Raw genomic sequence first — 22,429 nt, forward strand, 5'->3', positions numbered from 1 at the left:
CCACATATTCTGGGACACCCTGTATAACTTGAAATTAATACTGATTAGGTAAATAAATTTATAATCATTTTATTTGAAATTGAAAATAATGAATGTCTTGAATTATAAGGATTAACCTGGTAACAGAACTCTTCAAAGTTCTCATAAATAATGCTCGTGAAATGCCTAGTTTTTGAGATAGAGGGTATTCAAGTTGAAACTCTTGAAAATGATTTTGTGCAGTTTTTTTTGCAATATATGTCCTAAAGATAAACAATAATCTTGGGGATATTTTTTCAAGTATATAAAATGCTCTTTGAGAATGGGTAATCTCAAAAAGAAAAACGTAACGACATTTTTTTATTCAAAAGTTTTACATTTAGTTCTAATGCTAAATTAGTGAAACATTGTTGCTGAATGGTTTTGAATCACGGTTGTCATATTGTATAGAATATACAGTTAAATACACGTGTAAATATTTACTCGTTATTTTTAGGAGTTTTGAATATATTTAAAGGAAACCTCTTCCAGGAATTTGAAATTGAACACCCTGTGTCTCGAGAACTATTTTCTTCATGCTTGGAAATGCTTTTTCTTATTTTGAAGTTCTGTTATCATGTAAAACTGTATAATTCGGGACACCTTGTATATTAAAGTTTTGCGTGAAACTATAAATTAAATAATTTTTTAACAAAAAATAAATTGTTAACAATAAAATTCAATTTAATTTTTTTTGCTGGTTATTTTTTAATTGTTAAAAGCAATATTTTAATATTATTGAAACTGTAAGAAGGTTAAATTGAATTGTGAATTATAATTGTTATGTACTGGGTGTCTGGAACCCAATGGACCATCCTTCAAGGGTGGCTTCTTTGGATGCCGATAAATATTTATATCAAATTACCTTGGTGCACTTCTGCCTTTTTAAAAAATAACCACTTTCATCACTAAAATAATTAAACTAAACTTAAGAGAATTTTTGAGATAGCCAAAGAAAATCATTTTTTACCTTTGCTTTTTGCCATTATTTTTCTTGGTACAAATTTTAAGAAAATACAGAAAATGTTTTATGAAACGTCACTTTATTGACTAAAAAGGTATGCTTGTTTGAGAGAAAAATAAATTTAATTTTTCTATTGCAGCAGTTATGGAGAGCCAAAAGTATTCTAATCTAATTAAACTTCACACTTTTGCTAAATTTGTGCCTTGGTTAGACTTCAAATATTCAATTAACAAAACTTCATTAAAAAATTGAAATCAATATTTCTCTAAAACGATTTAAGAACGCGTTTACCTTTTTTTATAGTGAAGAAAATGGCATTTCTTAATCACCTACATTTTCTTAAAATCTCTCCAAATAGAGAAATGTGTCGAAAAACAATATTATTAATACATTCTTAAAAGCTTTTGTTGATGGAGGAAAATTCGGTTTGATTTTCCCGCTATTCTAAAATTTTCCCAATACCAATATCTTAAAAAGAACGTAGTTAAAAAATAGAAAGCAAAAAAATACTTGTAAGAAGCAAAATTACACCAAGATAACTTCATATAAATCAGTTTTTTATCCAAAGTTATCCTTGAGGCGTGGTTCATTTTTTTCGGGACATCGTGTATGTGACGCCTTTTTTATTTGAAAATTAAACGTTAAGGCTAGTTTTGTTTTCACCTCCTAATAAGTTTATTTGAAAGCTAAATCTATATCTGTCTCACAAAAAACATGCATATGCATATGAGAAAGTGACGATAGATTAATTAAATAAACTTACTTGGCAGATGAAAACAATGACAAGTTTTTATCACTTGCATAAATAGCAATATTTTTGAAAAGATGTCGAATTATAGTTGCATTTTTTCTTTTACAGAAAATTAATTTTGATTGTGAAAAGTAGCCCGCATAGCAAAACATATTTTTCTCACCTAAACGAATTATGAAATTGTACTGAACATTGAAAATGAGAGAAATTATCCTTTACCTATAATCATATCTGTATGAAAGAGTCATTGAAGTGTTTCTTTATTGATGCATAAGGAAAACGGTTTCGCACAGCTCCACTAGGTCACTACTAAAATTGTTTTGGTGATTATCTAGTCTCCTGCTCTAAGGTCTGTGTTTGTGCTTGTATGCATGGTACTTACTCGATGGATTTAGGAAATCGTGGTATTGGAACTAAGCTGTTTCACTGCACAGGAACGGATAAGTAACTGCTTTAAAAGGTTTGTTACTAATTTTAGTAAATCTGTCTAACCCTTCTTCTTTGAAACGTATTCGACTCTATTAGTAGGTAAAGGAAAATGCATTTTTAGCTTTTGTTTTCTTTTGAAAATTACCACAGGATAATGCCAACGCCCTAACAAAGAAAGTTTTTCTAATAACTCTTAACTTGTCAAATATGCATTACTTTCAACTAATTTACTTTTTGTGCTATAATGAAGTTTTATCGATAAAAAGATAGTCACTTTGAAGATGAAGAAAGTTACTACTCATGTTTCGGGAAAATAATCCGACATAAGTATTTCAAACTGCATAAAAAATAGTTTTGCTTAATTAAAAAAGGTGAAGATAGTTTCATGAAGGAAAGTAGAAGAGGCCAGGAAAAAATGAAACCCAAAGTCAGTATTTTAAACTATTCAAATATCAGTTTAAGTACTTATAATTATAAGTAATTTCATCTGCATGTTATGTTAAATTAATTATTTAAAACATTGAAAAAAAGGAAGAAGATTAATTTGGATCATCTTTTAACAAAATGTGAGTACCTATCCATTTATAAATTTGACATGAAGGATCGTAAATACAATTTTCCAGCATAATTTGCACAAAAAAAACGATATAAAACTTTTTTTCCAAATGGGATACGGAGTAAATTCTTTTAACTAAGCAGTTGCTAGATAAATTATAATTTCATTATCAAAATATGTTAAAAGATACATATAATCCACTTTTCTATATTCATACCAATCAAAATATTGGATATTTGAAGGAATACCACCTAGGTACCAAAAAGTAAGTTACAAACAATAAAACCTAACTATTTTTTCAATACTTAATATAAATTTACATTTCTTTTTTGCCTAACCCTATTTTGTAGGTGTAGGATGAACAAATATTTACTTTTAGAAAGTATACATTAAAACAACACAGTTGAAGCAATACTGTGACTGAAAATTTTTATTCCATTTTATGAAGCTCATAAATAGTAGTTTATTGAGTGAAAAGTAGTCCAGGACGTGCTAGTCAATCACACGCAACAAAATTCGTCAGTAACGCGACCTTTAACTCTGCGTTTTAAGTATTGTCTTTAAAATGTGCCATCCATCTAATAGTATCTTGCAGATTTTCAATGCCTCGAGCTTTATGTTGAGAAAATGGACATTTTGGGAGGGACATTATTCAAATTTGTTTTAGACTAGATTTAATCCTGAAAAACGATGATCCACGGAACTCTTCAAAACATTAAAAAACGGAAAATGACCTATCGGGCAGTGCAACTTTTTACATTGTATTTCGGAAATATGTTAAAAAATTGAAAGGTCGGTATCCAAAAGTAGAAAAATTGTCTCAATTTTAGTTAATCGCAATATTCCAAGTTGGAGGTAACTCGACGCTACTATGAAAATTTACTTATTTTGATATGGAAAATATGGAAGACTTCATTCGCAATATTCAAATAGCTGAAACGAAAGGTCAGTTGAACAAAAAGTTTTTGATTTCAGAAGGAAAACCTATGTTTCCGTTAATGAATAAAACCAATATCTATGACAATGAAAATATCACATTTATTAGTAAGCATCCAACACATTTTCTAAATATTTAAATTTTGATGACTGAAAATGTATATTATGTAAATATTATCATATGTTAGGAAAAAAGGAAGCGGTTTTCTGTTTTAGAAAGTAGTTAAATTGGACAAAAGCTTTCACCATTGCTCTTTAAAAAATAGAGAAAGAAGAATGGAAATGATATTCATTTATAACATACTAAAAAATTGAAAGGTCGGTATGCAAAAACAGAGAAAATAGGTTTCAATTTTAGATAGGTATTTCCAATATTCTGAATTGGAGGTAATTCGACACTGCTATGGAAATTTAATTTGCCAGGATGTGGAAGACTTCATCCACAATACTCTAACAATATTAAATAGCGCGATGAAATGTCGGTTAGTTGAACAAAAAGGTTTTGATTTGAGAAGGAAAAAAGACAGTATGTACAATGACAATGGAAAAAACATGTATTAGTAAGCATCAACACCTTTTTTTAAATATTTAAAATTTTGTTATTTGAAACAGTCGCCACCATAAGTTTGTATATTATGTTAGGAGGGAGGGAAGCAGTTTTCTATGTTTTAGAATGTTAGTCTTTAACCTGGACAAAACTTTTACCACTGCTCATTAAAAAATATAGACGGAAGAATGGAAAGGACGATTCAAAGAGTATCTACGTATAAATAAATATAAAAATAAGTGCCGCACATTTTTAAAATCTATAATATGCATTTAACTAATCGGGATGTGCAACTTTTTACATTACTTTTCGGAAATATGCTAAAGTATTGAAAGGTCGGTATAAAAAGTAGAGAAATTAGGTCTCAGTTTTAGTTATTCCCAATACTGGAGGGGAACTCGATGCTGTCGTGAAAATGAACTTCATTCTGCCAAGATATGGAAGACTATTCACAATACTGAAGCAATACCTATACCAATACCAACAGAAATGAAAAAATCAGTTACTAGTAAGCATCCAATAGATTTTTTATATTGATAAGGGAGACAGTATATTACCATTACCGCCAATGTTATAAGTTAGGAAGCAGGGAAGCAATTTTCTGTTGTAGAAGGTTAATTGTTAAACTGGACATAACTTCACCAGCACTAGCGAAAATATCTAGAAAGAAGAATAAAAAGCAGGATTCAATTAAATATAAAAGTAAATGTTGTATATTTATCAGTACTATAATATTCTTTTTAAGGAAAGCAGATGTTTATTCAAGATTTGAAAATTTCTAATTTTGGTAGTTTTCTCCATTAATTCATTTCAAAAGTGAGTTATCTATTCTTAATCACCAAGTTTAGGTCAGTTGTAAGTAAAAATTTACTAATACATTACAATACTGTTTAGTAATATTTACGTGTATTTTTTATTTTTATCCTTTGATACAGCATCAGCGTTGTGCTAAAAAAAAATTTGTGAGGAGATTATACCATGTTTTAGATAATCGTCATTTAAAATAAATTACAATAAGATCGGTACATTGTGAATTTTAATTGCCTAGTTGACTGTTTGAATGTGTTTGAAGAAGCATAATTAAGAAGAAAAACAATGACAATTTTTGAAGAGTAACATCCTACAAATTATCAATTCAAATAAAAAGGTCGGTACCATAATTATTTTTGAGGTAGGGGGTGGGAACTGGGGTGACGAACTTTTCTGTTTTTAGACAAATTTGCAAGTAAAATCACTGGAAAGTCTCAAGTCAAAGGTTGGTATATAGGCGCCGGGAAGCTAATTTTGTTTTTCAGAATCTTTAACTTGCAAAATAAACTGCAAATGATCCAACATTATTCGGATATTGCCCACATTATAAGCGTTCTTAGAACGGAAGGAGTTTTAAAAGAAATTAACAACCGCCTAATATATTACGAAAATTACCAAAAGGAAAAGAAAGATCAATTACTTGGAAAAATGAAGGTTGTGTTACAGGAGAAACTATAAGGAATATAGTCTGAATATTTGTTATGGATAGAATAGTCTTATGCTGGCACTGTAAGCAACTTTTTTTACAAACAAGCTTTACTTTTTGAAGTTGTTTATTTGTATTGCATATTTTGCGCAAACCAATAGCAAATCTCTGCCATTATGCTTATTTGTTATATCTAGTAGTTTGGGAGGGGGAAATTCTCAGCTGTTTTAGACAACCCAGGTCATTCAAATCTTTAGATGTGTGGTGCACCTTAAACGCTAGAACTAATACCAGTTTTGGATTCAACCTCTTCAGAATTATTTTGGGACAGGTCGGTATGTAGGAACTTGCATTCATTAATAGGTTAACTACTCATACAAATTTAAAATTGAGAGGAACTTCAACCAGAAATCAACAGAACAACAGCAGACTAAGTTCCTTCACTGGTGAAAATATCTGCAAGGAAATAATTGTCCTTTTTTGGAAATGGAAGCCTTCAGTTTGGATTTTGAACAAAAAGTATCCTCTAATCCTGAAGAAAAGATGACCCACTATTCTTGTCAAAATATTAAAAATTGGGAAAATAGCCAATCAGCCGGCGCAACTTCTACTTTTTAGAAATGAGCTAAGATACATATTCCAAGGTCGGTATACAGAAATAGAGAAATTAGACCCCAGTTTTAGCCTGCAATATTCCAAGTTGGGGGAACAGGATCCTGCTATGAAAATGTACTTTATTATGCCAAGATATGGAAGACTTCCTCTACAATTCTGAAACAATAAGCAAGGTTGGTTACTATTTCAGAAGGAAAATGGTGTGTCTTTTTTTCAAGAATAACGGACAGGATTAACAGTGACAATGAAAAAATATTTATTAGTAAGAGGCAACACATTTTTTAAATATTTAAATTTTTAAGATGACTCAAAATGTATGTTACCACTACAACCATAATTTCGAATGTTTATCATATGTTAGGAAGTAGCGAGTAGGTTTTCTGTGTTTTAGAAGGTTGGCCATTAAAGTGACAATAGTTTCACCACTACTTAAAAAATATGAAAAGAAGAATGGAAAGGACAATTCAAAGTGTATCTATATAATTAAATCTAAAAATAAATTTCGCATATTTATCAATACTATAATATTCATTTTAAGGAAACCAAGTTTTATTCAAGATCTGAGAATTTTAAATTTTGTGTGATACCTATAGTTTACTTCATCCAAAATGAGTTTCCTATTCTTAAATAGCAAGGGAGCAGGTCAGTTTGTGTTACAGTTAAAAATTCACAGGTACATTACAATACTGCTTTGTAATATTTATTTATTCTACCTAGCACAACATCAACGTTTGTTGCAAATTGTTTATGGCAGGGGAGGGGGAAAATTATACTATGTTTTAGATAATTTGCGTTTGAAATGAGAAGTCCCAGACTCTGCATCTCGATCGCTATTATATTACTTTCCCGCAACAAGAAAATTGGCATCCTTAACTGACCATTTAAATGTATTCTAGAAGAATATTATGAAGAGAAAAAACGTGACAATTTAAAAAGTATAAATTAAAGTGAAAAGGTCTACTATAAAATATTTTTTTGAGGTGAGAAAGGGGGGTGGAAACCATGTTCTGTTCTTAGCCAAATTGAACGCATAAAGTCGCTGGAAAGTTTCAAAAAAGGTCGGTGTATAGTAGTAGGGTAGCTAATTCTGTTTTTTAGAATTTGTAATTTGTTAACTGTAACAAACTACAAATGATACAGTCAAAATAAAAGAAGCACAAGGTGGTTCATTTAATTTCCCTGTAAATATGATAGAATTACTTGGATATTGCCCACATTATGAGCGTTCTCATAACGGAAGAAGCTTTAAAAAACACATTGCCTAATATATTAAGGGAATTACCAAGAAAAGGTCGGTTACTCAGGAGGTTGTGTTCCAGGAAAAACTATAATGGATATAAAACGTATCAGAACAAAAATTATCTTCGTTGTAAGCATCACTTTTTTTGTTAATCTGCTAGAAATAAGCTTTACTTTTTAAAGATGTACTGTATATGTGTATTTATCTGTTTTCTGCGAATATATGCTTATTTCTTATATCTACAGTTTGGGAGGGGGAATTTTGAGCTGTTTTAGCTAATCCAAGTCGATCAAATCTTTAAATACGAGGTCCCCGTTGGAGGGTAGAAATAAAACCAATTTAGGATTCAACCCACTCTGGAATAATTTTGAGACGGGTCCATAAGTTTTTTCTAAACAAGAAAAGCGGGAACAAATGGTAACAGGGCAATTTATTTTTTGGAAAAAATGTAGTTTGTTTCAGTTTAAATATCTGGACGGAAAGAATTAATCAAGTCCAGGAGACTGATAGAAATATAAATTTTTCAATACCATGATTCATCATATAACATTCACAAAGCTTTTGAATAGAAAAAAATTGAACCAGTGGGAGAAAAGGGTCAGCTCTCTGGAAAGATGCAGTTTGTTTCAGATACAATCCGAAAAGAAAATTGAAGCGGAAGCAATGGATAAAGAGGTCAATTGTCCTGAAAAATGCAGTTTGTTTCAGATCAAGTATCCAAAGAATGGAAGAAAATGGAAAACGACACTCAAGACTAGAAAAAGGGCACACTTTTCAACTTCGTACTGGGAAACGAACATCAAACATCCTAAATAAAACGAAGACACTAGTGGTAAAAGAAAAGGTCAGTTTTCGAAAAAAATGCAATGTGTTTCAGATAAAGTATCCAAAGAACAGAAAAAAATAATAGCGGGGATGAAAAGACGGAAAAAAGAACAGGCCTTCTAAAGTCACACTTGGAAAACATATGTTGTACAAGACCTCGACGATGATACCAGTGGTAAAAGGTCAGTTTTTTGGAAAAACATAAGGACAGCGAAATTAATGGTATACATCACACTGCATCGTAAAACGCGTAGTTTAATTTTCAGATCAGTAATCTGGAAAAAAGGAAAAATGAATATTGTACTTGTCAATACTGGAGAAAAACGGAGTACTTAACGTCACTTGGAAAACAAATGTTCTTATAAATAAGAAAAGCTGAAGCCAGCGGTGATACGATCATTCAATTTTTTTCTTTTGGAAAATAGTTTGTTTCAGATCGATGGTCTCTAGAAAAGAGGCATGCAAATCAGTGTTATGAAAAAGATGGTGGACATTTCTGAACATCGCTCTTCATCTGAAAGAAGAAATGAAAGCAATGGATAAAGAGGTCAGTCGTCTGGAAAATGCAGTTTGTTTCAGATCAACTATCCAAAGAACTAGAGGAAAATGAAAAACGACTCAAGACTAGAAAAAGGACACACTTTTCAACGACGTACTTGGAGAACAAACATCAAACATCTTTCTAAATAAAACAAAGACGCCAATGATAAAAGAAAAGGTCAGTTTTCGAGAAAAATGCAATGTGTTTCAGATAAAGTATCCAAAGAACAGGGAAAATAATAACGGACATATGAAGATGAGAAAAAAGCAGGCCTTCACGGAAAACAAGCGCTCTACAAGACCACGATGATGGCAATGGATAAAGAGGTCAGTTGTCTGGAAAAATGCAGTTTGTTTCAGATCAAGTATCCAAAGAACTGGAGGAAAATGAAAAATTACTATCAAGACTGGAAAAAGGGCAGACCTTTCAACGTCGTGGAAAACAAACATCAAACTTCCTTCTAAATAAAACAAAGACATCAATGGCAAAAGAAAAGGTCAGTTTTCGAAAAAATGCAATGTGTTTCAGATAAAGTATCCAAAGAACGAACAGGAAAAATAATAACTGGATGTAAAGATGGGGAAATAGAGCAGGCGTTCTAACGTAACATTTAGAAAACATACGTTGCACAAGACCTCGACGATGATACCAGTGGTAAGGTCAGTTTTTTTGGAAAAAATGCTGTTTGTTTCAGATCAAATATCTAAAAACATTGGAACAGCGAAATCAGTGGTATACATCACATTGCATCGTAAAACGCGTAGATAGTTTAGGTTTTAGGTCGGTAATCTAAAAGAAAAATAAAAATTGTACTTGTCAAGACTGGAAAAAACGGAGTACTTAACGTCACTTGAAAAACAAATGTTGTTTTGGAAAATCCAGTTTGTTTCAGATCAGTTGTCTAAAGAAAAGAGGCATGAAAATCAGTGTTATAATGGGATGGGAGATGGGATGATGAACATTTCTGAACATCGCTCTTCATCAGAAAGAAGAAATGAAGGCAATGGATAAAGAGGTCAGTTTTATGGAAAATTGCAAGTTTGTTTCAGGTCAAGTATCCAAAGAACTGTAGGAAAATGAAAGACTACTATCAAGACTAGAAAAAGGGCACACAACGTTGTACTTGTAAAACAAACATCAAACATCCTAAATAAAGCAAAGACACCAGTGGTAAAAGAAAAGGTCAGTTTTCGAAAAAATGCAATGTATTTCAGACAAAGTATGCAAAGAACAGGAAAAATAATAACGGGAAAAAGAAGCAAGCCTTTTCACGTCACACTTGGAAAACAAACGTTCTACACTTCTACAGGACTACGACGACGACACCAATGGTAAAAAGGTCAGGTTTTGAAAAAATTCAGTTTGTTTCAGATCTAAAAACAAAGGAATAGCGACATCAGTAATAAAGTTAATTCTTTGGAAGAATGTAGTTTGTTTCAAGTAGTATCCAACAAAGGAGATGAAAATGATCTTACCAAGAAAGCTGCAAATGTTTCACCCTTCGTTGTTAAACACAATTATCAAAAAAAAAAAAAAGAAACTAGTGGGAAAAGGTCGAAAAATAGTTGTTTCAGATTAGTTGTCTAAAAGAAAAGAGACATGAAAACCAATACAAAAAGACGCAGATTTGTATACATCACACTCTAACCTAAAACATGCAGTTTCTTAAATTTCAGATTAAAGAAAAATTGAAGTTGCATTGGAGTTCTTAAGTCATTTCGAAAACAAATGTTCTTCTAAATGGGGAAAACTGAAGTCGGTGGTGATAGAAACGTTCCATTTTTTCTTTTGGAAAATACAGTTTCAGATTAGATATCTAAAGAAATGGATAATAAAACGGACACGTGCCAAGACTGGAAGAAGAGTGAACTTTTGAACTTGGGGGGGGGGAACGTGGTAACACAAAACGTCAATTTTTTTGGAAAATGCAGATTGTTTCAGATTAAGAAGTACCTATCTTACGAAATAGAAAATGAATCTTATGAGGAAGCTGATAACATAAGTATAGGTTTTTGATTACCTTGCATCATCATACGTATAACATTCATATAATCTCCAAAAGAAAATTATCCAACCAGTATTATCCAACGAAAAAGGATATGAATGCGATCATACCAAATATTTCCCACATTGCCGTTAATCATGCATGAGATTTCTGAACAAGAGGAATGCCACGGGAAAAGGTCAGTTCTTGAAAAAATGGTTTGTTTCAGATCTATTACGTGAAGAAAAAGGAAGTGAAAATCTGTTTTATCAAAAAGATGGTTAGGAATTTTTCAACGTCACAATTGGAGTAAAGAAAAAGGTCAGTTGTCTGGAAAAATTCAATTTGTTTCAGATCGAGTTTCTAATAAATAGGAAAATGACGTGACTTACACAATATTATTGATATGGTTGTAAAAAATACAAATTCTTCCAGCATTTGAATTATCCCTGTTTTTTTATAATAGAAAAAGATTGAATGTTTAAGAAAATTAAACGGAAAAGTATCTGGAAAAGTATCTAATATTTCGAGCAGGATGTCCACATTGGTTTGAAAATCCTTTAACAATTGACAAATTTGCTTCTTTATATGTATGTTTCAGACATCTCTGATCTCCAATGAATGTTCAACCAACAAAGGTACATCTAGTAGTTTTAAATAATTTAGATAACATATAATGCTGTTTGTATTAAATATATTCAAGCTGGAGACTAACATCTGCCTGTTAGAGCTTATATGATGCGATAGTAACTCTTCAGGCAATTTCTGTATAATTTGCTTAGATGTATTATATTACGAACTTACTTTTCGTTGAATTGTGCACATTAATATACTAGATTACTAATTGTTATTTATAAATACCATACATTAAACATAAAAAGAAAGAAGTGAAGAGTTTTAAGTATCTTTATTTAAAAGTAAAATGTAAAGAAAAATTATGTCGATCGAAACGGCAGAAATCCAGTTATTCTCTCAAGATTGTGTTCTTATATCCATAAAACAGAAAAGAAATTAGAGAAAACTAAGCTATCAAAAAAAGTATTAAGTTTAGAAAATCGAAAACTTAAAATGACGAATTATACGACTTACACACTGAAAAGTAACAGATCAGTAAAAGATTACATATATTTTTATTAACCATTTGGAATGATATGTTAAAATTATGAAGTATAATCGTAAAAGGGTAATCGCTTAAAATAAAAAGTAAGTTTAATAGTTTAATTTCAAATGATTTCTTTTCATTTTTACATTTTTTAGGATTGCAAATGATCAGTCTAGCACCCTTGTATATGATATTAAAGACCGTCTTGACTTAAAAATTATTAAACCATAAAAGGATTAGAGCATTGTTTAAAATCTAACTAAGAATGTTTATTTACAGTAATGTTGGTTCAAGTCATCAAAATAAAAAGGTAAATTGTACACAGCCTAGTAAAGAAATAGACCTCATTTTTTTTTGTTTTTTTTGTAGTGTAAAAATTGGTCTAGAAATAACGATTGAAGGATAGCTATAGAGTGGAGCAATCTGAAGAGATGCGATGATTAATTTTCTGTTGAAGGCGTGGCCCACAATCAGAAAACTGTTATCAGAGAATGGAACAGTTTGTTGACGTCGACTGGACGATTCAAGAGCTAAGATGACGTGGCGGAGGACGAGATGGATCATCAAAAGATGACGATCGAGGAATGGAACAGACGGTCAGGAGGCAAGCGATCAGAGAATATGGCATGGTTGACGATCAAAGAAGTTTGGGTGTTTCCACAGCGGTCGGGCGAGACGAAGCGATCAGGAAATATGGCATGCGATTGGGAAAGATGATTTGACGGACGATCAAGAGGCGACTATACAGGGAATGGGAACGGTTTTTCCAGAGCGATGAGGCTATCAGGAAAAGATTATATGGCGGGCGACCCGATGACGGCTATACAATCAAGAAGATGACGCCTTTTTCACGTCAATGAAAATAACGGGGTAACCAAGGAATGAGTTAATGAACAACTAGAAGGCAGTTATGGGAATAACAGTTCCACGACGGTCAAGTGGTCGGAGATAGAGATGATGTAACGGACGATCAGGAGGCAGCTATGAGAAGAATAAAATGTTTTATTGACGACCGGCGGCAAGATGATCGAAGAGCGAAGAAGACGTGATGGTGGATCAGAAAACGGCTATCCAAGTAATGGAACGGTTTTCCCATGGTGGCGAAGTGGTCAGAAATAGAGATGATGTAACGATCTGGGGAATGGAATACTTTGACGGCAACGAAGGGATAATCCAAGGGTGAATATGACGTGACCGTCGATCAGGCGGCAACTAGCTGGGAGCGGTAAAAATAAAAGGCGACATGTTGGACAATCAAGAAAAATGGCATGACAGTGGATCAGAGGGATTGCTATTCGGGCGCTTTTTCCACAATGGTGAGAGGGTCATGACGGCCGTTGCCTATCAGAATTCGGTTAGATGAATGGAGAAATAAAAAACGAAGAGGACGATTAGAAGGCAGCACTTAGGAACTGAATCAAGGAAGCGATCGAGGAAGAAGAGGCATAGTAAACAAATGGGAGAATGAAACAATATCTCTAGGCGACCAGGTAAGAAAATTGTTTGGCAGACGATCATAAGTTAGAGAATAAAACGATGTTTTCATAGTGGCGAGGCGATTGGCAACAAAGGTTGCGCGGCAGATGATCAAAAGACGGAAACATTGCGATCCAGAGGCAGAGATAACGTAGTCGAAGAGAAAGCGACGCAGAAAACACGACGACCTGGCGAACGATCAGAAGGCGGCTATCTGGGGATTGGAATGGTTTTTTCACGAGAGCTGAAGCATTAGAGGTAAAAGATGGCGTGGCGGATTTTTTTTTACAGTAGCAATAAAATACTATGACGGACTATCTGAAGACGGCGTTGAAGAGAGGAGAATGAAACGGTTTTTCCATGGTGAGGAAGCAGTCACGGATAGAGATGGCAGACGTTAAAAAAGCGGCGAGGCGGTCGGAGAAAATACTTTAATGGGGAACGCTGGTTTATTTACGGTAACGTAATTGGGGGAAAAAGTAACAGGCGGCGATTGGGAACCGAATCGATTATTCTACAACGTGACGGTTGGGGAATAGCTAACAATCGGTGACGGCAGAATGGAAACATTTTTAAAAGCGATTTGGTAAGAAAATTATGTGATATATGATCATAAATCGGACAATTAAGCGTTTTTTTGCAGTGACCAAAACGATCGATGACGTGACGGGCGATCGGAGGCGATTTTCGGGGGAATAGAACGGTTTCTTCACGGCAGTGATGCGATTGAGGATAGTCCAGGAGATGGCGGACGATCGGGGAAGCGGTCGAGAATAGAGATGGCATGGAGGATGAAAAGGCGGCTGTACGGATAATGAAACGATTTTTTCCATGCTAGGGGTAAAATGCTGCATGACTGACGATGAGAAGGTGATGAGATGATCAAGAAAGACGGTGTAATGATGGATCAGAAGGCTTGCGGTTTTTCAACGACGACGAAGCTATAAGAAAATGGGATTGTTTTTCCACAGAAACGAGGTGGTCAAAAAAATGCTCTCGTGAAGTAGAAGGAAGCAATCGAGGAAGAAGAAACATGGCGGCAATCGGAGAATGGAACGATTTTTCGGGGCGATCTGGTAAGAAAATTGTGTGGCCGACTGTCATAAGTCAGACAATGTAACTATATTTATTTGCAGAGGTAAGACCATCGGCGGCGGAGATGGCATAGCGAACGATCGGGAGTCGAAAATTGCGTGGTGAACGATCAGAATCAGCGGCGTTCCACGATTTGTTTACGGGAGCGAGTTGATTCAAGGGCGAAGATGACGGTCGATTAGAAGACGGCGAGAAGGGCAAAAAGCGGATAGCGGATTAGATGGCTATCCTCGACTCGTTTAGAAGGGCGGAATGATTCAAGGGGGAAGATAGCGTGGCGGTCGATTTGCAGATGGCGAGGGGATCAGGTTAAACGGCGTAGCGAATAATCAGAAGGTAACGCCTATCCGTCTGCGTGTAAGACGATCAGGAGGGGGCTAGCCACTTTTGTTGACGAGGGCGGGATGGTTCAAGGGCGAAGATGACGTGACGGTTGATTGGTAGGCGACGAGGAGATTAGGGCAAACGGCGTGGCGAATGATCAGAAAGTGGTTATCAAAGGAATGGAACGGTTTTTCCATGAGAGGGAAGTGTTAATGATAAAACATGGCCTAGCGGATCAAGGAAGACTACGTGCCAATGAATTACCGGGTTTCTATCCGATAATGGGACACAGCCTCGTAAAGAAATAGACCTCATTTTTTTTGTTTCTTTGTAGTGTAAAAATTGGTCTAGAAATAACGATTGAATGATAGCTATAGAGTGGAGAAATCTGAAGAGATGCGATGATTAATTTTCTGTTGAAGGCATGGCCGACAATCAGAAATCTGCTATCAGAGAATGGAACAGTTTGTTGACGTCGACTGGACGATTCAAGAGCTAAGATGACGTGGCGGAGGATGAGATGGATCATCAAAAGAGGACGATCGAGGAATGGAAGACACGGTCAGGTCAGGAGGCAAGCGATCAGAGAACATGGCATGGTTGACGATCAAAGAAGTTTGGGTGTTTCCACAGAGGTCGGGCGAGACGAAGCGATCAAGAAATATGGCACGCGATTGGGAGAGATGATTTGACGGACGATCAAGAGGCGACTATCCAGGGAATGGAAACGGTTTTTCCAGGGCGATGAGGCTATCAGGGAAAGATGATATGGCGGGCGACCCGATGACGGCTATACAATCAAGAAGATGAAGACTTTTTCACGTCAATGAAAATAAGAGGATAACCAAGGAGTGAGTTGATAAACAACTAGAAGGCAGTTATGCGAATAACAGGTCCACGACGGTCAAGTGGTTGTAGATAGAGATGGTGTAATGTACGATCAGGAGGCAGCTATCAGAGGAATGAAATGTTTTATTGACGGCCGGCGGCAAGATGATCGAAGAGCGAAGAAGACGTGATGGTGGATTAGAAGACAGCTATCCGGGCAATAGAACGGTTTTCCCGGTGGCGAAGTGGTCAGAAATAGAGATGATGTAACGATCAGGAGACGGCTATCTGGGAATGGAATACTTTGTCGACAGCGAAGGGATAATCCAAGGGTGGATATGATGAACCGTCGATAAGGCGGCAACTAGCTGGAAGCGATATAAATAAAAGACGACATGGTGGACAATCAAGAAAAATGGCATGACAGTGGATCAGAAGGATTGCTATTCGGGCGCTTTTTCCACAGTGATGAGGCGGTCATGACGGCCGTTGCCTATCAGAAGTCGGTTAGGTGAATGGGGAAATAGAAAACGAAGAGGACAATTAAAAGACAGCGATTAGGAACTGAATCGACGAAGCTAGCGAGGAAGAAGAGGCATAATGAACAAATGGGAGAATGGAACAATATCTCTAGGCGGCCAGGGAAAATTGTGGCAGACGACCATAAGTTAGAGAATGAAACGATGTTTTCATAGTGGCGAGGCGATCGGCAACAAAGGTTTCGTGGCAGATGATCAGAAGACGGAGATATGACGATCCAGAGGCAGAGATAACGTAGTCGAAGAGAAAGCGACGCAGAAAACAGACGACGACCTGGCGAACGATCAGAAGGCGGCTATCTGGGGAATGGAATGGTTTTTTCACGAGAGCTGAAGCATTAGGGGTAAAAGATGGCGTGACGGATTTTTTTTACAGTAGCAATAAAATACTATGGCGGACTATCTGAAGACGGCGTTGAAGAGAGGAAAATGAAACGGTTTTTCCACGGTGAGGAAGCAGTCACGGATAGAGATGGCAGACGTTAAAAAAGCGGCGAGGCGGTCGGAGAAAATACTTTAATGGGGAACGCTGGTTTATTTACGGTAACGTAATTGGGGGAAAAAGTAACAGGCGGCGATTGGGAACCGAATCGATTATTCTACAACGTGACGGTTGGGGAATAGCTAACAATCGGTGACGGCAGAATGGAAACATTTTTAAAAGCGATTTGGTAAGAAAATTATGTGATATATGATCATAAATCGGACAATTAAGCGTTTTTTTGCAGTGACCAAAACGATCGATGACGTGACGGGCGATCGGAGGCGATTTTCGGGGGAATAGAACGGTTTCTTCACGGCAGTGATGCGATTGAGGATAGTCCAGGAGATGGCGGACGATCGGGGAAGCGGTCGAGAATAGAGATGGCATGGAGGATGAAAAGGCGGCTGTACGGATAATGAAACGATTTTTTCCATGCTAGGGGTAAAATGCTGCATGACTGACGATGAGAAGGTGATGAGATGATCAAGAAAGACGGTGTAATGATGGATCAGAAGGCTTGCGGTTTTTCAACGACGACGAAGCTATAAGAAAATGGGATTGTTTTTCCACAGAAACGAGGTGGTCAAAAAAATGCTCTCGTGAAGTAGAAGGAAGCAATCGAGGAAGAAGAAACATGGCGGCAATCGGAGAATGGAACGATTTTTCGGGGCGATCTGGTAAGAAAATTGTGTGGCCGACTGTCATAAGTCAGACAATGTAACTATATTTATTTGCAGAGGTAAGACCATCGGCGGCGGAGATGGCATAGCGAACGATCGGGAGTCGAAAATTGCGTGGTGAACGATCAGAATCAGCGGCGTTCCACGATTTGTTTACGGGAGCGAGTTGATTCAAGGGCGAAGATGACGGTCGATTAGAAGACGGCGAGAAGGGCAAAAAGCGGATAGCGGATTAGATGGCTATCCTCGACTCGTTTAGAAGGGCGGAATGATTCAAGGGGGAAGATAGCGTGGCGGTCGATTTGCAGATGGCGAGGGGATCAGGTTAAACGGCGTAGCGAATAATCAGAAGGTAACGCCTATCCGTCTGCGTGTAAGACGATCAGGAGGGGGCTAGCCACTTTTGTTGACGAGGGCGGGATGGTTCAAGGGCGAAGATGACGTGACGGTTGATTGGTAGGCGACGAGGAGATTAGGGCAAACGGCGTGGCGAATGATCAGAAAGTGGTTATCAAAGGAATGGAACGGTTTTTCCATGAGAGGGAAGTGTTAATGATAAAACATGGCCTAGCGGATCAAGGAAGACTACGTGCCAATGAATTACCGGGTTTCTATCCGATAATGGGACACAGCCTCGTAAAGAAATAGACCTCATTTTTTTTGTTTCTTTGTAGTGTAAAAATTGGTCTAGAAATAACGATTGAATGATAGCTATAGAGTGGAGAAATCTGAAGAGATGCGATGATTAATTTTCTGTTGAAGGCATGGCCGACAATCAGAAATCTGCTATCAGAGAATGGAACAGTTTGTTGACGTCGACTGGACGATTCAAGAGCTAAGATGACGTGGCGGAGGATGAGATGGATCATCAAAAGAGGACGATCGAGGAATGGAAGACACGGTCAGGTCAGGAGGCAAGCGATCAGAGAACATGGCATGGTTGACGATCAAAGAAGTTTGGGTGTTTCCACAGAGGTCGGGCGAGACGAAGCGATCAAGAAATATGGCACGCGATTGGGAGAGATGATTTGACGGACGATCAAGAGGCGACTATCCAGGGAATGGAAACGGTTTTTCCAGGGCGATGAGGCTATCAGGGAAAGATGATATGGCGGGCGACCCGATGACGGCTATACAATCAAGAAGATGAAGACTTTTTCACGTCAATGAAAATAAGAGGATAACCAAGGAGTGAGTTGATAAACAACTAGAAGGCAGTTATGCGAATAACAGGTCCACGACGGTCAAGTGGTTGTAGATAGAGATGGTGTAATGTACGATCAGGAGGCAGCTATCAGAGGAATGAAATGTTTTATTGACGGCCGGCGGCAAGATGATCGAAGAGCGAAGAAGACGTGATGGTGGATTAGAAGACAGCTATCCGGGCAATAGAACGGTTTTCCCGGTGGCGAAGTGGTCAGAAATAGAGATGATGTAACGATCAGGAGACGGCTATCTGGGAATGGAATACTTTGTCGACAGCGAAGGGATAATCCAAGGGTGGATATGATGAACCGTCGATAAGGCGGCAACTAGCTGGAAGCGATATAAATAAAAGACGACATGGTGGACAATCAAGAAAAATGGCATGACAGTGGATCAGAAGGATTGCTATTCGGGCGCTTTTTCCACAGTGATGAGGCGGTCATGACGGCCGTTGCCTATCAGAAGTCGGTTAGGTGAATGGGGAAATAGAAAACGAAGAGGACAATTAAAAGACAGCGATTAGGAACTGAATCGACGAAGCTAGCGAGGAAGAAGAGGCATAATGAACAAATGGGAGAATGGAACAATATCTCTAGGCGGCCAGGGAAAATTGTGGCAGACGACCATAAGTTAGAGAATGAAACGATGTTTTCATAGTGGCGAGGCGATCGGCAACAAAGGTTTCGTGGCAGATGATCAGAAGACGGAGATATGACGATCCAGAGGCAGAGATAACGTAGTCGAAGAGAAAGCGACGCAGAAAACAGACGACGACCTGGCGAACGATCAGAAGGCGGCTATCTGGGGAATGGAATGGTTTTTTCACGAGAGCTGAAGCATTAGGGGTAAAAGATGGCGTGACGGATTTTTTTTACAGTAGCAATAAAATACTATGGCGGACTATCTGAAGACGGCGTTGAAGAGAGGAAAATGAAACGGTTTTTCCACGGTGAGGAAGCAGTCACGGATAGAGATGGCAGACGTTAAAAAAGCGGCGAGGCGGTCGGAGAAAATACTTTAATGGGGAACGCTGGTTTATTTACGGCAACGTAATTGGGGAAAAAAGTAACAGGCGACGATTGGGAACCGAATCGATTATTTTACGACGTGACGGTTGAGGGATAGCTAACAATCGGTGACGGCAAAATGGAAACATTTTTAAAAGCGATTTGGTAAGAAAATTATGTGATATATGATCATAAATTGGACTATTAAGCGTTTTTTTGCAGTGACCAAAACGATCGATGACGATGACGTGGCGGGCGATCGGAGGCGATTTTCGGGGGAATAGAACGGTCTCTTCACGGCAGTGAAGCGGTTGAGGAGAGGCCATTAGATGGCGGACGATCAAGAGCGGCGATCTGCGGAATGGAACGGTTTTTCCACGTCGGGGAAGCGGTCGAGAATAGATAGCATGGAGGATGAAAAGGCGGCTGTACGGATAATGAAACAATTTTTTCCATGCTAGGGGTAAAATACTGCATGACTGACGATGAGAAGGTGATGAGATGATCAAGAAAGACGGTGTAATGATGTATCAGAAGGCTTGCGGTTTTTCAACGACGGCGAAGTTATAAGAAAATGGGACTGTTTTTCCACAGAAACGAGGTGGTCCAAAAAAATGCTCTCGTGAAGTAGAAGGAGCAATCGAGGAAGAAAAAACATGGCGGCAATCGGAGAATGGAACGATTTTTCGGGGCGATCTGGTAAGAAAATTGTGTGGCCGACTGTCATAAGTCAGATAATGTAACGATCCTTTTTTGCATAGGTAAGACCATCGGCGGCGGAGATGGCATAGCGAACGATCGGGAGTCGAAAATTGCGTGGTGAACGATCAGGAAGCGGCTTTCCACAATTTGTTTACGGGAGCGAGTTGATTCAAGGGCGAAGATGACGGTCGATTAGAAGACGGCGAGAAGGGCAAAGAGCGTGACGAATGATCACAGGGTGGCTATCCGGCTGCATAGCGGATTAGACGGCTATCCACGATTCGTTTAGAAGGGCGGAATGATTCAAGGGGGAAGATAACGTGGCGGTCGATTTGCAAATGGCAAGGGGATCAGGGCAAACGGCGTAGCGAATAATCAGAAGGCGACGCCTATCCGTCTGCGTGTATGCCACTTTTGTTGACGAGGACGGGATGGTTCAAGGGCGAAGATGAGGTGACGGTTGATTGGTAGGCGACGAGGAGACTAGGGCAAATGGCGTGGCGAATGATCAGAAAGTGGTTATCAAAGGAATGGAACGGCTGGGGAGTATTAATGATAAAACACGGCCTAGCGGATCAAGGAAGACTGCGTGACGATGAATTACCGGGATGCTATCCGGTAATGGGACGGTTATTCAACGATAGCGACGCGATCGACAATTGGGAGGGTTTTTTCCACAGCAGTCAGAAAAACAGCTGTTATGGCGGACGCGAATGATTAGATGTGACTAGACGATCCGGAAATGATTCGATTTTTCGACAACGACGAGGCGATTGAGGCAACGACACAACAAATAATTAGAAGGGCGGCGATTTTTAAAGGTGGTCAGGTAAGGAAATTGTGATAGACGAACATCAGTGGTACAATGAAACATTTTTTTTACAGTGGCGAGACGATCAGGAGGCAACTACTATCTGGGGAATAGAACATTTTCCACAACGAGGCAATCAGGAAGATGTTGGAAGCGATCATGAGGCGGCTCTACGAGAATGGAGCGGTTCTTTCACGGCGACGACGGGAAAAAAACGTTTTTTTATGGCAGCGAAAGTCGGAGATGTAGCTATGGTGTGGCAGACGTTCAGAAGGCTGCAAGGCATAGCGGACGATTGCAAGGCGATAAGATAGTCAAAGAAGACTGATTGACGGTGGATCAGAAGGCTTACTATCCGGTAATGGGACAATTTTTCAACGACGACAAATGGGACGGTTTTTCCTCAGCGGCGAGGCGGTCAGAGAATGATTTTTTATTGCGGGCGCATACGATTAGAACGCAGCTAGGCGATCGGGAAGTTAATCTATTTTTCAACAACGACGTGGTGATCAATAAAGTATTGGCCAACAATCAGAATGTGCGACGATTAGACAATGATTTTAAAATGCGATCGGGTAAGAATTGTGGTAGACAGAGGATCATAAGTCCAAGAATAAAACGATCTTTCTTTACAGTGGCAAAACGATCAGAGGTTTTTGGAGATTAGAACGTTTTTCCACGCAGCAAATCGGTTGAAGTCGGCTATCCGGTAATGAAACGGTTCTTCCACGGCGACGACGGAGAATGAAACGGTTTTTTCCACGGCAGCGAAGCGGTTGGGGATAGAGATACACGGCGGACCATTAGGAGATAGGCGGATTTTCAGGGATGGAACGGGTCTTCCACGGCGGTGACGGGAAATGGAACGGTTTTTCCACGGCAGTGAAACAGTCGAAAATGTAGATGGCGTGGTAGGCGTTCAGACGCGATTAGGGACGATTGGTACGCGGCTATCCAGGAAACGGAACGGTTTTTCCACGGCAGCGAAGCGGTCGGGCGATGGGGATGGCGTGGAGGACATTCAGAAGGCGGCGATAAGATGATCAAAGAAGACGGCGTGACGGTGAATCAGGATTGCTATCCGGTAATAGGCGGTTTTTCAACGACGGCGACCCTTTCGGCAAATGGGACGGTTTCTCCACAGCGGGCGAAGCGGTTGGAGAAAGAACTTTTATTGTGGACGCGGACGAATAGAAGGTAGCTGGGCAATCGGGAATTAATTGATGTTTCAACAATGGTAGGAGTCATGACCCACAATCAGAAGACGCGGCAATTGGAGGATTTATTGATTTTTAAAGGCGATAAGGTAAAAA

General features: G+C 38.0%; 1 long non-coding RNA gene across 8 annotated transcripts in view; it reads left to right on the forward strand.

The window, feature by feature from the left end:
- Positions 1-22,429, forward strand: part of LOC108908926 — a 30,925-nt gene that overhangs the window by 2,844 nt on the left and 5,652 nt on the right. For 4 of the 8 annotated variants that reach the window (XR_002763340.1, XR_002763347.1, XR_002763342.1 and 1 more), the window contains 12 exons: positions 1,842-12,065; positions 12,120-12,274; positions 12,334-13,454; positions 13,513-14,026; positions 14,084-14,516; positions 14,577-16,897; positions 16,955-17,387; positions 17,448-19,768; positions 19,826-20,302; positions 20,365-21,134; positions 21,191-21,691; positions 21,752-22,422. This is a non-coding gene — a long non-coding RNA (uncharacterized LOC108908926). The remainder of the gene's footprint in view (positions 1-1,841; positions 12,066-12,119; positions 12,275-12,333; positions 13,455-13,512; positions 14,027-14,083; positions 14,517-14,576; positions 16,898-16,954; positions 17,388-17,447; positions 19,769-19,825; positions 20,303-20,364; positions 21,135-21,190; positions 21,692-21,751; positions 22,423-22,429) is intronic. The other 4 variants (XR_002763341.1, XR_002763344.1, XR_002763346.1 and 1 more) reach the window with 4 other exon arrangements.

This window comes from Anoplophora glabripennis, unplaced genomic scaffold (assembly GCF_000390285.2).
Source record: "Anoplophora glabripennis isolate ALB-LARVAE unplaced genomic scaffold, Agla_2.0 scaffold9, whole genome shotgun sequence".
Classification (NCBI taxonomy): domain Eukaryota; kingdom Metazoa; phylum Arthropoda; class Insecta; order Coleoptera; family Cerambycidae; genus Anoplophora; species Anoplophora glabripennis.